General features: G+C 48.9%; 1 protein-coding gene and 1 long non-coding RNA gene across 3 annotated transcripts in view; one reads left to right on the forward strand and one right to left on the reverse strand.

Annotated features, from left to right (window-relative positions):
* SHISA6 (shisa family member 6) overlaps nucleotides 1-16582 on the forward strand; it is a 278576-nt gene that overhangs the window by 200342 nt on the left and 61652 nt on the right. The window lies entirely within an intron of this gene.
* On the reverse strand, nucleotides 7457-13966 carry LOC106006609. The gene is made up of 3 exons (XR_001180798.2): nucleotides 13072-13966; nucleotides 8448-8582; nucleotides 7457-8320 (listed from the first exon to the last, which is right to left on the reverse strand). It is a non-coding gene; the product is annotated as an uncharacterized LOC106006609 (long non-coding RNA).

A 16582-nucleotide genomic window follows, 5' to 3' on the forward strand; every position in this document is an offset into this window, starting at 1 on the left:
GCCTCAAATCCCACTACTTATGATGATCCCCAAAATGTGTAAGAATAGCAATCTCTTCTCCAAGCCCACCATCCATGACTTGGGTGTCATTCACAGAATCTTTTCCAGCCTTTTGCTGTTGCATCTTGCATAACTACATGTATATAAACACACATATCGTGTTTTGTGGTTTTTTTAAGTCGGCTCCACACCCAGCATGGAGCTCAGTGTGGGGCTCGGACTCACCACCCTGAGATCAAGACCTGAGCTGAGACCAAGAGTTGAATGCTAAACCGACTGAGCCCCCAGGCACCCCTACACACCTATTTTTTTGTACGAAAGCAAGACCATGCTTTCTGTACTGATCTGGAACTTACCTCACTTGATCCTGTGTCATGGAGAATGTTTTTGATCAGCTCACTCAGATCTGTCATGTTCTTGTTTTAATAGTTTTAATACTTCATGATACAAATGTGCCATCATTTATTTGATCGCTCTCCTTTTGATGGACATTAAGCCTCATGGGCTCTCTTTTTGATGGACATAGCCTTATGCATTTGGGCCTGATATAATGGGGAAAGTCTTCTGCTTGTCCATTCTATAAATACGTGTCAGACACCTATAGGGCATTTGGGGGAAAGTGATTCAATTTAAGATCATGCTGTGCGTTTTGTTTAAATTTATAACACACTAGAAACCATGTGATCTATAGATTTTACGGGGTTTTCCTCCTATTTGGAGGAACTGTCATCATTAATATCATGATTAACCCAACGCCCACAGCCACCTGGGCCCTAGCCCATCATTGGAGAGAACGTGTTTCCTACAGATCTGGGGGCAAGAAGACAGGAGAATCTATTTCCCGTCCTGCCAGAGTGGTCTTCCAGTCTTGTGACTCAGGAAAGGTGTGGCAGCTCCCCCTGGTCACAGTGTGTTCCCTGGAGAAGGGAGCCAGAAGCTTGGGGAAGGCCCCATCCTGCCCTCAGGCAAAGCCAACAAACCCACAAAGACCCACCTTGCTTGTTGCTCAGGTTGTCTGTTGGAAGGAATCAAGAAGTCACTGCTTGATGTTTTCTGCATTTCTCACATTCTTTCAGTTGTCCCTGTCGTTCCCCCCAAAAGCTAAACCCTTCGGACCTTCTCTCAGAGCCTTGACCATTGGCCTCCAACTGTTCTAGCTTGGTCTCCCTACAGGATCTGGCCCAGGGGCCACTCACCGTCCTCCTAATACTGCATCCTTCCCTGCTTCAGCTTCTGTCCCTCTCCCACCAGAGCCCGACTCCTATAGGCATTCAGGGCTTACTTAGCACAGAAAGCCTGCACCGTGGTGTCTGTCTTTTAAATTATTTTAATATTCATTGTCTCGCCTTCCACCTTGTATTGCTGCTGTTTGCATTCATATATACTTATAGAGAGCATATGTCCTATATTAGGTTATTGGGTCCTGGAAGACAGGGATGAGGCCCCATAAAGCATTTTTTACTATCTGCTGTCTCCTGTACATAATAAGCACCTAATGCATATTTTAAAACATTGTACTAAGTTAAGGACCTGATTTACAAGCCACATTGCTCACTTTTCGAGGAATGTCTTCTGGTTTCCCCAGATCAGGATCTAGTTGGCAGGCCTTCTGCATTGTGTAGAGGAGCTAAGGGCCAGAAGTCTTCTCAGCCTCCAGGATGGGCAGTGCTGGTTCAGGGGTAGAGGGAAGAGTGAACCTGGTCTTCAGCTAAAGGGAGGGAAGGGGCATTTTGAGGGAGAACCAGGAAGATGACATATGGGAGGAAGCAGAACCCTTTCCTAGGACCTGGCCAGCAATTTCTTCATCTTCTCCATTGAGATGTCCTAGCTTCCTGCCCCCAGGGGAACTGGAAACATCTCTGTAATGCTGGAGTCACACCCACCCTGGCTTCTCCTCCTTCAGCCCCACTGCCCAGGCACCCTCTGAGTCAGCATGCTCTCTCTTCTCTTCCCGAGTCCTGGACCATGGCTCTGATGCTGAGCTTCACGCTGGGTCCCAGAGCCATGACCTTCCGAAGGCGTCCAATGTCTCTGCACTTCCCACAGTCACTTGTTGGCCAGGATCCCATGCAGACGCGGCCTCCACACCTTCCCCTCTAAGGAGAGACAGCTTCCAAATGGTCCTGCTGTTTTGTCGCTCTCAACTCAATTCTGCTAATAGCAGAAACATTCCCTCCGCCACCACCGCAAACCCAGGGCTTAAAAACTTGCCCCCAGAATGGAGTTCTGGGGAGCATGAGTGTCATTGAGTCAAGGATGCTGATGTAGACCCCACAAGTCCGTAGAATCCCTGGGCCAGAGAGGTCTCAGTCTGAGGTGGTGGACAGGGAAGAAATCAGAGGGTGATAAAAAGGCCATGTAGGGTCAGGGAGCTTGACGAAGTGGGGAACAGACTCCTTGCAGGGTGCCCTCTGGGTTAAGCAGCTCTGCCTGTAAAGGTCATGTAGGGGAGGTGGGCAGCACACAGGGACAGCCCCAGAACCACCTGCCCCAAAACAACCCATTCAGACACAGGCACACCCAATGTGAGGTCTTCAAGGGTCTGTTGCCAGTGGGGAGAGGAAACTGGATGGCTCTGTGGTCACAGAGAACCACACGGGCACTCCAGATCTGCTCACTTGCCTGAGCGTTTCTGCGGGAGGACATTGCCTTCAGGTGGGAGGTCAGGCAGCCCAGCGCTAGGGCTCGGTCCTTGGCAAGGGCCTGTCTCAGGCAAAGGATGCACACTTGGAAATGAGCAGCCCGTGGTTCCCATGCGACCTCTGCTTTGTCCTTGAGTTTTGTGCTTGGGCAAGTCATTTTCCCGGATGTCAACACCTGGTCCATCAAACGGTAGGACCACAGGTAGGTCCCACCTGAGGATCTATCATTTCAGGAGCTGCCTTTCTGCTGGACAGCCCGGTCATCAGACCTGCCAATCAGGGGATCCCGGCTGGGGGTGGGGGTTTGGCTGATGGAGAGGACAGGATCTGTGTGTTGGAGGAGAGTTCTCATGCCCCTCAGTCCTAGCTTTTTCAGGGGTCCTCATGTAGAATTCTCCATATTCATCAGAACCCTGCCACTGCCCACTCCCCTGCCTGCCTTCTTGGAAGGGCTCTCTTCTCCTGGCTCCCTATGGGAAAGTGTGATATGAGTTCCCTATGGCTGTTGTAATGAATGACCACAAACTTAGTGGCTTCAAACAACACAAATCATTTAATCTTACAGTTCTGGGGGTTCCAAGTCCGTGATAGGTCTTCCTGGGCTAAAATCAAGGATCTGGCAAGGCAGCAGTCCCCTTGGAGGCTCTAGGGGAAAATCCATTCCCCTGGCTATTCTGGCTTCCAGAAGCTGACTGCACGACCTGGGTTGGGACCTCACACCCGTAAGCTGTCTCCTTCTCTAACTCTGACCTTCCTGCTTCTCAGGAACAGGGACCCTGTGATTTCATGGGTCCACCCCAGCTGCCCAGAATAATCTCCCCATGCCAAATTCCTTGCCATGCAGGGCAGTACCATCTTCCCGTGCCCCCTCAACCCTTCCCGCCACCCCTTCCCTTCCCCCCCCACCCCTGCTGCTGCACTGAAGCTTTTGTAAGCACTTTTCCTGAAAATTTGGCATTAGGAGGGAGCAGCACATGGTTTCCTCTTTTTTTTTTAAAGATTTTATTTATTTATTTGAGGGAGAGAGCATGTGCAGGAGTAGGGGGAGGGGGAGAGGGAGAAGCAGACTCCCCACTGAGCAGGGAGCCTGACGCAGGACCGGATCCGGGGACTCCAGGATTGTGACCTGAGCCAAAGGCAGATACTGAGCCAACAGAGCCACCCAGTTAGAAACAGTTTCTAAATGGATGTCAGACATGATTGATCCCAGGAACTTCCTGCCCACTGATAGCTCTTCACAGGGGTGCCCTCATGGCTCCCATGTCCCCTGGGCCGCCGCCCAAGGCCTGGCTTGTCCCTCCTCCTTCCTGCTCACCCTTGACTCCTTTATGCCAATTACGCATTCGCCCCATCTCTCCCTCCTAGGCCTAGGCCTTTTTTTTTTTTTTTTTTTTTTTAATGTTGCAAAGGTCACTAAATTCCTGATAAATAAAGGACCATGTTTCTGGGTCTTCCTTCTAGTCAGTGTTGGCAATCTGATGGGGTGGGGGACCACTGCCTAGATGTATTTGCAAGCCGTTCAGTTAGCTCCTGTGGGTATAAATTGATTCCCTTCCTAATTCATTCATTCATCCAGTTTTCTTGAGCATCTAATACGTGCAAGTGCTGCTCTTGGCCTCAGGGTTGTAATAAGCAAGATAGGGATGGTCTCTGCCCTCAGAGGGTCACACACACACACACACACACACACACACACGTGTCTGACTTCAAATACAGACCACCTCTCCCCAGTCTGTGGATCTTAAAGATAGCTTCTAATTTTCACTGCGACGGTCCTCAAAGGCTTCTCAGGTCCCCCTGTTATCCATGAGATGGCAAAAGGATGGCAGGTGAATTTGTCCCCGCAACAGTGAAAAGCAGCTGTGGAGAAAGGTAGGGCAGGACAGGGCCCTGTCCCACCCGTGGTTGTGGGATCCAAATGTGAACCGAGTCTGTGGGGGACCAGCCCGTTTCTGAGTGGGGAGAGAGGAGGGAGCCTGTGCGCTGTGTCCTAACTCGTCCTCACTTCTTGGGGGAGTGGGGATATGCGAGGGATTAGGCGGCCTCTTGTTATAGCTCCTGTTGATATAAGAGGAAAACAGCTTCTGTGTTTCCAGAGCTTAGTTGGGCAGAATAGATACAGTGTAAGTGCCTAAAAGCAGGGCTTGCCTTCGATAAGCTCCATTCAGATAATGGAGAGCCGTGTATTCCCTTTTCCCACTAGACCTTCCCAAGTGTGCAGCAAACCTCCCCGTTCCTGTTAGATGCAGCTTCTAAAACCTTTAAAGCTTCCAAAAGCTCCTTGATATTAGTGGTTGGTTTATTCTTTTCCCGGAAAGCTTATGGAAGCATAAAATTGTAAAGCTGGAAGAGACCTTGGAGAACAGATGCATTATTTAATTTATGTTTTTAATTCTCCCAGTTCAGCCACGCGGGGGAGAGGAGGTTACAGCCCCTTCCCCTCGGATCCCGGGTCTGCTCCCGGGTCTGCTCCCATTCACAGCCCTCTGTTGCTGCCTTTTCTGCGTGCTCCCCAGGCGGGCTCTCTCCTCGAAAGCTGTCAGTTCCTTGGTGTTCTTGCTTTCCTGAAATGTGTCTACAGGGGGCACCGTGGGGTCTCTCTCCTGCCCAAGGTTGGAATGCAGGGAGGCCTCTGTCTGTTGCGGTCCCTTTAAGGCTGGCTTACAGAGGGACAAGCTCTACCCTGACAGGGCCCAGTAAGTCAGGGATCAAATCGACAGAGATGCTAGGTGCGTGCAAACACATCCGAGAAAGTGGGTTACCACGCCCGGTTCTGGTAGGGTGGTGAGAGCCGAGGAGGGCTACAGGCTCGTGTTCATCACAGGAGGAGAGGGGGAGCCCTGTTACCCCAGGGTCCTCCCCAGATCCTTGCTTGGATAATGCCTGGATTTGTCAGGCCAGTCCAAGCCTGAGCCTCAAAAGGCAAACCTGGAAGCCCGTTAGTCCTCTTATAAGGAGAAGGGGCAGTATGATGCCAGGAGCTGCAACCACAGATGGCCCCTCCCCGCCCCCCACCCCTGCACCGCTTTCCTGAGGCTCCTGTCTGGAACGCTGGTCAGTGTCATAGCAGGGGCATGGGGGCATGGCTGTGCCTGGGTCCAGTGAGGTCCAGACTTCTGTGGCCCCACAGGCCTGGGATCCCATCCTGAGCCTGCTTGGGTTTTAGGGCTAAGAATGCATTTGACACGGGGAGCCAACATTCTGGAGTCAGGGGCCCGGACTGGGGGTGGAGCTCTGCCACTGCCCCCCCCACCCCGACACCGCCACCACCATCACCACCACCGAGTCCTGACTCGTGCTCATCATGGCCAAACTCATCATGGTCTTCCTTTCCAAACCTCCCTGAGCAGGAAAGGCTGCTCCTGAGACCCTGGGAGCACTCTCTCTTGATGATGTTATGGCTTCTGCCATTTACTCTGAAGCTCCCTCTCTGGGCCCCAGTGCTCTCCCCAGGAATGAGGAAAGCTTCCGGCACAGGCCGAATGAGCCCCCTGTGGTAGGCGGTAGGCAGAATAATGGTCCTGGGGATGTCCACGTCCTACTCCTTGAAACCTGTGCATGCCAAAAACAGAGGCAGTTTCTTAGGGCCAGCGGACAGACTCTCCCTTAGAGCCTCCGGAAGGAACATAGCCCTGTAATTCCTTGATTTTAGTCCAGAGAGACCTATTTCAGACTTCTGACCTCCAGAACTATAAGGTAATAAGTTGATGTTGTTGGAAGCACCTGAGGTGTTGCTCATTTGTTACAGCAGCTTCAGGAAACTAATACGCTCCCTCCCCCTGCCAGGAAGGAAGAAACCAGATCAGGCATTGAGGGTGTCCCCCCACCCTTGGGTAGGGTCCACCTGCTCAAACGGGCCTCCCTGGAGGTGTCCTTAGACTCTCCAGAGCTCTACCCTCCTCCTCTGTCCCCAGTGGCCCGGCAGAGCTCGGGCTCCAGATCGAGACCTTCTGGCTCTGGCCGCCCTCCCCCTGGGGCTGTCATGCCGCTGACTGTGGGTGACACCCCTCTGCACCCAGCTGGGCCACCTCAGAGCACCTCTCCACTCTATGCTAAAAATCCTGTCTTCCAAGTGGCGGATGATGAGCTCCCAGTGTAAGTCGGAGGCAGGGGCGTCCCTTGGGAGGGTTCCTTGCAGACCTCAGTCCCCAGAGGATGAGCAGAAAACCACAGGATCTTCACCGTCCACTTACTTAGGAAGCATGTCGCCCATAAGGGGACTCAGAGACCACCTCCCACCCCTTGGGCTTAGCTTCTCTTCCACAAGGATTATGACCCACGGCCCCTTGGGACTAGCCATGGTCCAGCCTTCCAGAGTTTTGGGCATCCCCACCTCAGTCCCCAGCAACAGCAAGAGAAACGAGATGAAAATGAGTAACAAGGCAGATGTTGAGGGAGACAGTGATGCCATTCATTAAGCACTGACATCACAACTTGGCATTTGAGGAATGGGGCATGGGGCGTGGGGCAGAGCATGGGCATCTGTTTTGCCCTGACAAAATCTGCAGTGCTACCTCATGCTCCTGTCTCCCAGCAGGAAGCAAGTGGCACTGGGCTCCCGAAGAAAGGGAGCGTGATTAGGGGAACTAACAAGGGACAGCGCGGTCAGGGCACCTGAAGGGCTCTGTCCGTTGGGCATCTGCCTTCTGCTCAGGTCATGATCTCAGGGTCCTGGGTCCTGGGTCTGCTCAGGATCAAGTCCTGCATCAGGTTCCCTGCTCAGTGGGGAGTCTGCTTCTCCCTCTGTCTCTGCTCCTCCCCATACTTTTTTTTTTTTTTCTCTCTCTCTCAAATAAACTCTTTAAAAGGGTAGCACAGTCCCCGGGGGCTGGCAATGGCGGGGAGTCGTTGCAATCCCTGAGCTAGAGCGGCAGGGGGAAGGTGGGTTCCAGAATGAAGTGGAAGTCTAGGAGCTGCCCACCCCCCACAGTGACCCACCTGGGCATGAGCTGGGAGGACAGATACCCCCAACTGACCACCCTGCTCCCTACCCTGTCTGCTGCTGGTGATGCCCACTGACTAAGCCCCACAGAAAGCAGAGGATGAGGGTACACAGAGCAGGGCTGGTGAGAGTGGACGCAGAGAGCTAGCCAAAGACTGCTGGCCCACTTTCTGCTCTCTCACATGATGGCCTTCCTGCCACCTTGCAGGGCTCCGCTCTGGGTTATCTCCTCGAGGGGGGATGCCTTCCCTGACCTCTGGGTCTAAAGGAACAGCAGCCGCCCCTCTGGCAGCTTCTGCATCATCTACCACAGTCCACAATCATCCTGTCGGTTGGCTGTCATGTATCCCTAGATGGGGGACTGGTGACTGTGTTTGACCCACTGAGATGGAAGTCTGGCCAGGGGACCTTTTCTCTCTCTCAGTCATACCCATAGCAACTCGCGCTAAGCCTGCTAGGTATTCTCAAACACTGGCTGTGTGGATTGGCAGACCAACGTTTATCGAATGAATGAGTGGGAACTGGAAACAATAAATAGGAGTTGTTCCAGGGGATATGCAGCCATGGTAGGCACATCAAGAGAAGCCAAACGTGGCCGGGTTCAACCCAGACTCATAGGGTCATGGTCTACCAGGCACTCCCCTGAGTCTGGGAAGCATTGTTCCCGGGGCTGTGCTTCCTCTCGGTGTCCTCCCCACAGAGGTTCCAGGAAGGAGCTAGATGCCCGCGCTGTTACCTACAAGACAGAAAACGGGGAAGGTTTGCTGGGAAGGACACAACACAGCAATCGGGGGCCCGTCCCAGAGGTGTCCACAGTGTGTGCAAATTTACGCCAGCTGAGGAGCTAAATGGGGGTATAGCACCTCGGGTAGAACAGGAATGGTCCCCAAGGAGAGATCGATGTCACTGCATTTGGGGCTGCTCCGAATGAGGTGGCCGTCTCACTTAAATATGTCAACGAGGGGACAGTGGTGAAGTCTGTTGAAAATATGGAATACCTAGAAAGAGAAACGTAGTATTCAAGAATCAGAGAAAAGAAATTCTTTTTTTTTAAATATTCAGAAACACATCAATAGGATCTTTATTTTCAGGGGCATAGAAGAGGCTGTACATTTCATAGAATATGAGATGAAACAGGACATAATAAAAGGACAGGCTGGAACATTTTTAAAGGCCTTGATAGGTTAAGGAAAGGAGACAAGGAGCAAATATGGCTGTTGGAAATGTCAAGGAGCAAATGGATTCCACAAGAAACGGCCAAGCGCATGTGAGGGGCAAGGCAGGGACGCCGACCAGATGCTAAAGCAGAAAGGAGCCACGGATGGAAGTGGCCGGAAACAGGTGTTTGGAGCGTGAGTTCAGAGAGTAAATATCCACCTGTATGTAAAGGGAATTCTTGAAGGAGAGAAAAGGGAACTTTTTCTTTCTTTCTTTCTCTCTCTTTTTCTTTCCCCTTTTCTTTCTTTCTTTCTTTCTTTCTTTCTTACAAAGGAATTGAATCACTTACAAAGATAAAATAGACCAAAGTAAAAAACAAAAATTTCCTATAGAAAGACAGGAAAGAGTGGATGGGACAGGGACTCTCCTGGTAAAATTAACTGGAACAAACACATAGACAAATACTGATAATTTTTTTTTCCCTCTTAGTTTCAAGAATAAAGAAAGAATTTGACAAATGCCCAGGCAGGTTAAAAAATAAAAACAAACAACAACAAAAAAAAAAAAAAAGAGAGAGAGAAAGAAAGAAAGAAAAAAAGCTATCTACAAAGAACAAGTTAGATTTGTCATGACGCAGATGATGTGGATTCCAGAAGAGAGTTGCTAAAAAACCAGACAACGACAGAGACAGAGAGAGAAAGACACAGAGAGACAGAGACAGAGAGAAGAGAGAAGGAAAAGACAGAGAGACAGGGTAAGAGACAAAGACAGGGAGAGAGACAGGAGATAAAGATAGAGAGAGACAGACAGACAGAGGAAAAGGTTGTGATCCAAGTACACAACAGCCAACGAAGGCGTTGTTTACTTGTCAAGATAATAGAAAGGCTCCCTCAGATATGTAAGATTCCAAACGTCTACCTGACAACAAAAAAAAAAATGAGTCAAATAGTTCCCAAGAGAAGACACAGCAGTGGAGGACCCTGGAGACTCATCACACACACACACACACACACACACACACACACACACATATCTAAAACGTGGTTGTCACTCCTATCACAAAAGAATGCAAATGCGATTTTTTTTTTGACAGAGAGAGAGAGATCACAAGTAAGCAGAGAGAGGGGGAAGTAGGCTCCCTGCTGAGCAGAGAGCCCAATGCAAGACTCCATCCCAGGACCTTGGGATCATGACCTGAGCCGAAGGCAGAGGCCCAACCCACTGAGCCACCCAGGCACCCTTTTTTTGAAAAAAAAAAAAAAATTTTTAAGGTAGAGTTTTATTATAGATTTGATAATATAAAAAACACAAGCTTGACAATATTTGTAAAATTGAAAGAGATGACTGTCGGGCAAAAATTAACAAAAATTAACATTCTGGGGGGAAACCAAAACATGGTCCCATAAAACTAATGATAGGAAATAAACAATAAAGGAAGCATAACAAAAACAAAACAAAACAAAGAACTCACAAACAATAAAAATACAAACATGCAGAAATAAGAACCAACAAATCCAATCTGAGATAAAGATAAATGGAGTTAACGCCTTTGTTAAAATACAGGCTTTCAAGAAATAATCGTTTGAAATATAAAGCTTCGCTTTGTGTCACCTACAAGAAATACACCTACCACATAATTACGAGTAAGAAAAATTTTAAGTTAAGAGCTAGACAGAAAAATACCAGGTGACACAAATAACTACAAAAATAAAATTCTTTTAAGAAGGCAGTAGGGCATAGAATTCTAAATCACTTCTAGTCTTTTTTATTGCCGAAGTAAATAATATACATGGAGGGCTCACGGATCTATTTCTTTGTGCACGTAATAATGTGAATCAGGGGTGCCCGGGTAGCTCAGTCTGTTAAGCATCTGACTCTTGGTTTCTGCTCAGGTCATGATCTCAGGGTGGCGAGATCGAGCCCCACGTTGGGCTCTGCACTCAGTGGGAAGTCTGCTTGAGACTCTCTCTGTCCCTCTTCCACTGTCCCTCCCTGGCTCATGCATGCAGGCACTTAAGCACTCTCTCCCCAAAATAAATGAACAAAAAAATAAATAAAAAATACTATCATATCAAGATATATAAAGCTGAAGGAGTTAGAATTGGAGAGAGACGTGGGCAGAAATAAGAAGAGGGGACATTTCTCAAACAAGGCCACAGTGATCTGCATAAATATTTAATAGTTCAATATTGACATCACTAACCTACACAGAACTCAAAATATTTTCCTTTCTTACGACCATGGGATATTTACAAAATTGGACCGTATCTTGGCCCCTGAAGAAAACGTCAGTGAGTTGACTGAACAAAAATGAATGAGAACAAGGGAATTATTTCTCTGTCTCGGGATGTAGAAAGATATGACTAGGGAAATCTTTAGAAATTAGCAGGGCCTCATTGATAAAGATAACAACCACCAAAAAAAAAAATAAACTCATAAATTAGAAAGTGGAATCAATGAGCAGAATGGACTCTAGAATTGTGGCTTAGCCAACATACACATAAAGTATATGACATGAATGTCCGTGTTAATGAGAACTGGCTAGACAGAAAGATACAAGTCTACAAAAGTGGGGGCACCTGGGGGGCTCAGTCGGTTGGGCGTCTGCCTTCATCTCGGGTCATGATCCCAGGGTCCGAGGATCGAGTCCTGTATCCGGCTCCTGGCCTGGCGGGGAGCCTTGCTTCTCCCTCTCCCTCTGCCCCTCCTGCTTGGTTTCTCTCAAATAAATAAATAAAATATATTTTTTTAAAAATCCCAAAGGTGCCTGGGTGGCTCAGTGGCTTAAGCGACTGCCTTCGGCTCAGGTCATGATCCCGGGGTCCGGGGATCGAGCCCCGCATGGGGCTCCCCGCCTGGCTGGCGGTCTGCTTCCCCCTCTGACCCTCGCGTCCTTTCATGCTCTCTCCCTCTCTCTCATGCTCTCTCCCTTTCAAATAAATAAATAAAATCTTAAAAAATAGATCTTAAAAAAGCTCTAAATACACAAAGAAGGCTGTGAAATAGAGGAAGAACCCACAGATACGGAAAATAAAATGTCTTATTTCCATAGGCAGAGTAGCTTTCTGGGCAGCCAAACATTGCCGAAATTGACTTTCTGAGAATATTTAAAAGGCTGAATTGGTGAAAAACCGGGGAAAAAATTGAAAAATTTGTCAGTGAATTGCCCCCCCCCCCCCGCCCATGTAGAAACTGAGCAGAGAGAAATCTGCGGGCAGCATCGGAGCCTTATGCTACACACCACCAGCACCAAAGTGAATGCAGTATTCTGCTGCTTTTCCAACTAAAAAAAAAGAGTTTGCTATTTTACCATCATGTCATCAGCCTCTTTTCCATCAGGTAGCTTAAAATTAGCATCACTTTGGTCTCCCTCTATTGAACAAAAAGGACAGACCCTTGCCCCCCACCCCATGTCCTTCTGTAAGTACAAGCACATAATGATCTCCCCTTCCCCACATATTTTTTAAAGATTTTTTTTTTAATTATTTGAGAGTGGGAGTGAGAGGGACAAGCGGGCTCCCCCAAGAGCACAGACACCAATGCAGGACTCGATCCCAGGACCCTGAGACCATGACCTGAGCCAAAGGCAGAGGCTTAACCCATGGAGCCACCCAGGCGCCCCTCCCCGTCCCTCTACTTTCAAACCGGAGATAGTGCTTTTATTATCAAGAGAGGTCTGGCAGGAAGCAAAAGGAGGAGACTCATTTTCACAGAGAGGCAGAGGTAGGAGTAGAGAGGGGGCCCAGCCCCACCACAGGGCAGGACGCACCTGCTGGGGAACGGGGAGGGCAAGGGAGGGGTTCTCTCTTTCAAGAAGCCACGTGATGGGCCGTGACACTGGGGAATGCTCTAACGCGCTCACAGGTACTGGGCCCTCAGCAGCCAGGCCCTTGGAGGGCAAGACCTCTCTCTCGCTAATGACCCCACCAGTGCTATTTGCCAGACCCACAACGCAGGGTCCCAGGAAATACTCAGACTCTATAGAAACACTGGGGGTTCCAAGTTTGGGTCCAAGCATGCAGCGTTGTGCACAGGGCAAGGCTTCCTCTGCCAGATGAGAAGCAAGGGGAGTTTTCAGGCAGTTACTATAGTCATCGTAATCACGACCTACGAGAACAAGGGGAATTAGGTTGGCCCCAGTCCTCGGGGAAGACCCGGGAGACAGGAAGAGGGAGACGGGCGGGAGAGAGAGACTTCTCCAGGGAGAAGAGATGCTTTGCCAGCACTTTTTCTAAAACGCTCCTTCTAAATGACTCTGGATTTGTGTTTCTCATTCAGACTGGATGTGCTAAGGCATTTTCATTTTGTTCCAGCTCCTTCCCACCCTACCTTCCCAGCAAATTCCGTCCCGGCGCTGTTGATTTCTGTCTTGCGACCATTATGGAAATCTGGCTTCATTTCTCCTCCTAATTTATGATCTTGTTAACATGCCCGCATGCCAGATGGTCCTGTTCTTCAGGTTGCGAGTTAATGAGATAAACAAAAACTGCTGTAAGAAGCAAACAGGGGGAGGATGGTTTTTTTTTTTTTTTTCTTTCCCTTCAATGGGCCTCTCTCCGTTTCTCCAAATGTGAATTGGAGGCCTCTGCTGTAGCTCCCTGTGATTCTAAGCGGGTGACCAGCACTCGATGGCACTCAAGTGGTCATGGAGAGGTGAGCCCGTCCTTCCTTATGGTGCTCTGTGCTCTGGGATTCTGTCCCAGGAAGAAAGACGGCCTTGGGATCCCCCACCTCCCGAGTCTGCCCTAGTGCTTGATTGAGCCTACCTGTCCTTGCTTCTGCTTTCTTTGCTCACCCCCAGCACCGCACTTAACACATTGTATTGTGTTTGTCGATTCTTCCGTCTGCCTACTCCACTGTAAGCTCCCTGGGGCCAGAGACCATGCCTTTTCCTCCTGGACCCAGAATAATGCCTAGCCCAAGTCCAGACACCTAGTTGGCCGATATCCAACAAATGAAGTATGAAACATCTCCACCTCCACTGTAAATAAGCAAAATATGACTAAAGTGGGGAACAATGAAGTGAACAGGTAAATACACACTACGAAGTTGGCACAACCAGCTGAATTAGTTAGATGGGCTGTCAGACACCCCAGCCTGGGCGGGGGCTGGGCTACGTGATCTTTAAGGACCCTTCCCGTGCCAGGAGAGACAGCACCCAAGGTGAGACCGTAATCAGACACACCAAGGTAGAACTTTCCATCATTCTTCATCTAGCTTTCACTCTGGCATCTGGGAGGAGTCTGGAGGAGCCACCTCTAATCCCTGCTTGTCTTTTTTTTTTATTTTAAAGATTTTATTTATTTATTTGACAGAAATCACAAGTAGACAGAGAGGCAGGCAGAGAGAGAGGGAAGCAGGCTCCCTGCTGAGCAGAGAGGCGGATACGGGACTCGATCCCAGGACCCTGAGATCATGATCTGAGCTGAAGGCAGCGGCTTAACCCACTGAGCCACCCAGGCGCCCCTCCCTGCTTGTCTTTATTGGCTGTCCTCATACCATTCTGGGACGATAGCTATCCCACCCCAGATACGGCAGGGATGCAGGAGAGAGAAAGAGGGAGGCTATATCACTAAGTTAGCACTAGTAAACCGAGGCCCTCAGCACAACTGGTGTATAGCTCAAGGGTCAGCAATCTCAGCCTGTCCGCTGCATTGGGTAGCATCTGCTTTTATAAATAAAGTTTTATTAGAATGCAGCCCCACCGTTTGTTAACATTCTGTCTATGGTTGCTTTTGGATCACAATGGTGCAGTTGGATCTTCAAGACAGAGAACATACATCCTACGCAGCCTAAAATATTTATTCCCTAGCCTTCTGCAGAAAAGTTTACTGAGCCTGAATCTAGGGAAAACACAGGATGGCCCATGTGCACACACGGTTGGGTTTGCATAATATGAAGAGGTGGGCCATCCTCTTGTCTTCCATCAGGAGGCATTAAGAGCTATGGCAGTAGAGGAATGAACGAGTGACGAATGGAGCTTCTGGCTGTAACAGGTTCTTTCTTCCTCTCTCGGGCATCCAGAGGATATGACCATCCCTGGCATGATGAAAGCCTGTCAATTATGGCAGGAAGATAGATGTCCACTGTTGTTTTTCACTGGCTTATCACAATCAACCATAATTGATTGCATATGGTGGGATTTGGTTGGGAAGACAAGGGGGCAAGGGGAGAGCTGGTCGCTGTCTTGTCCGAATCCCACCCACACAGCCAGGTCCCCAGGAAATATGATCACAGGATAGAGAGCAGGAATGAAAAGCAGCCCCTGCACCAATTCATTCCTGAGATCGGCTCGAGCCAGGAGAATGGGCTGATAGAATTCCAAATAATAGGATTAGCCTCAGGCGGGGTGCACTAATGCCCCCGACTCTCTGAGATTGGAAACATTTCAATTTAGCACTCTGCTAATGCCAGGACCCTTTTTGTAAATACCCTGTCTGGCCTGCCAGTCTCTTTGGAACTCCAGCTTGCAATGAAATTAGCCTGCATTGCCGAGAACCTGGAGTCTGGTCTTAAGGATATGACCCTTCTTGATAGCAAGATGCTGGTGACACCTCACCTTCAGGCCAACTGCCTTAAGGTCCACGAAATGCCTCCTGGGGAACAGAAGAAGCCCAGCCAAATGTTTGCCCAAGCTGCTTTAGATTCAAAAGTTGTTCAGATCTCATTGAGACTACAGGGCAAAGGTCTATCATCAAATCGGTTTTTGTTTTGATCGGCGGTATCGACACCGAAGACCCTTGTCTATTGCAGCATTGGAAGAACAGGACTGTCTCCAGTGGAGAAAAACTTTCCTGACTTTCGTTTCGCCCAAGGCCAGCCCTGTGAATCATCAGCTGTCCGAAGAGATAACCAGGAGACACACACACACACACACACACACACACACACACACACACACAGTTGTTGAACAGGGTGCAGTGACTGGCTTTGCAGAAGTCTTAGTTCTCTTTGCAGTCAAGAGTTATCAGTAACAGAGAGGTCTGAATCATTGCATTTACTAGCAGCGAGGGTCCTTCAACACCATCTTGTTCAACTTCTTCAGAGATGAGTAAAACTCAGAGAGCTGAGATGGGCACCTAGAGCCAAAACTAAAATTCCTGATTCCTAAGCCAGTCTTTTTGTCAATTTATAACACTCCTTTGTTACGTTACTGAGGGCACTTGCATCTCAGAAACCCAACTCAAACTGAGCAAAAAAAAAAAAAAAAAAAAAAAGTGAAGTGTATGAATGTACGGCCTCATTTTACTGAACTTCAGGCATGGCTGGATCTAGGTGTATGGATGGTATCTTCGGTACTCTATTCCTGTCTATCTCTCCATTCTGGTTTATTCCGTGCAGGTTTTTTTCTCGGATGGGTTCCTTTCCATCCTTCCAGGCTAGCACTTCTTGCAGAGAGAAAGAGAAAGAGAGCACCCTTTCCAGCAATGTATTCAGAAGTCTCAGGGCTGATGCTCATTGTCACTAATCAGGCTTGCTTGATAACGTGCCCATCCCTGAGTCTCTTGCTGCAGTTGCAGGGCTGTGATATTCACAGCCACTCTTGAACTCACATGGATAGAAAATGAGAAATGGGTCATTCCTCGAAGAAAAATCAGGGACTCATGATTTCCCTTCCAGAGGAAGGGAATGGGAGGTGCTGGCTGGGAAGCAGAGTAAGCTGGGATTCATGCTGCTCCCTGCCAAGTCTGTCTCTGAAGCTAGTTTATATTCCTAATTTGGGTCCATCCATCCTCCTCGTCTGGATCCTTCCTGCTCAGGGTTTTTTTGTTTGTTTGTTTTTTGGCTTCTTTTTTTTTTTTCTTAAGACTATTTATTTCTTTGACAGAGACAGAGACAA

Source organism: Mustela putorius, unplaced genomic scaffold (genome assembly GCF_011764305.1).
Source record: "Mustela putorius furo isolate JIRA1106 unplaced genomic scaffold, ASM1176430v1.1 tig00000695_pilon_pilon_pilon, whole genome shotgun sequence".
Classification (NCBI taxonomy): Eukaryota; Metazoa; Chordata; class Mammalia; order Carnivora; family Mustelidae; genus Mustela; species Mustela putorius.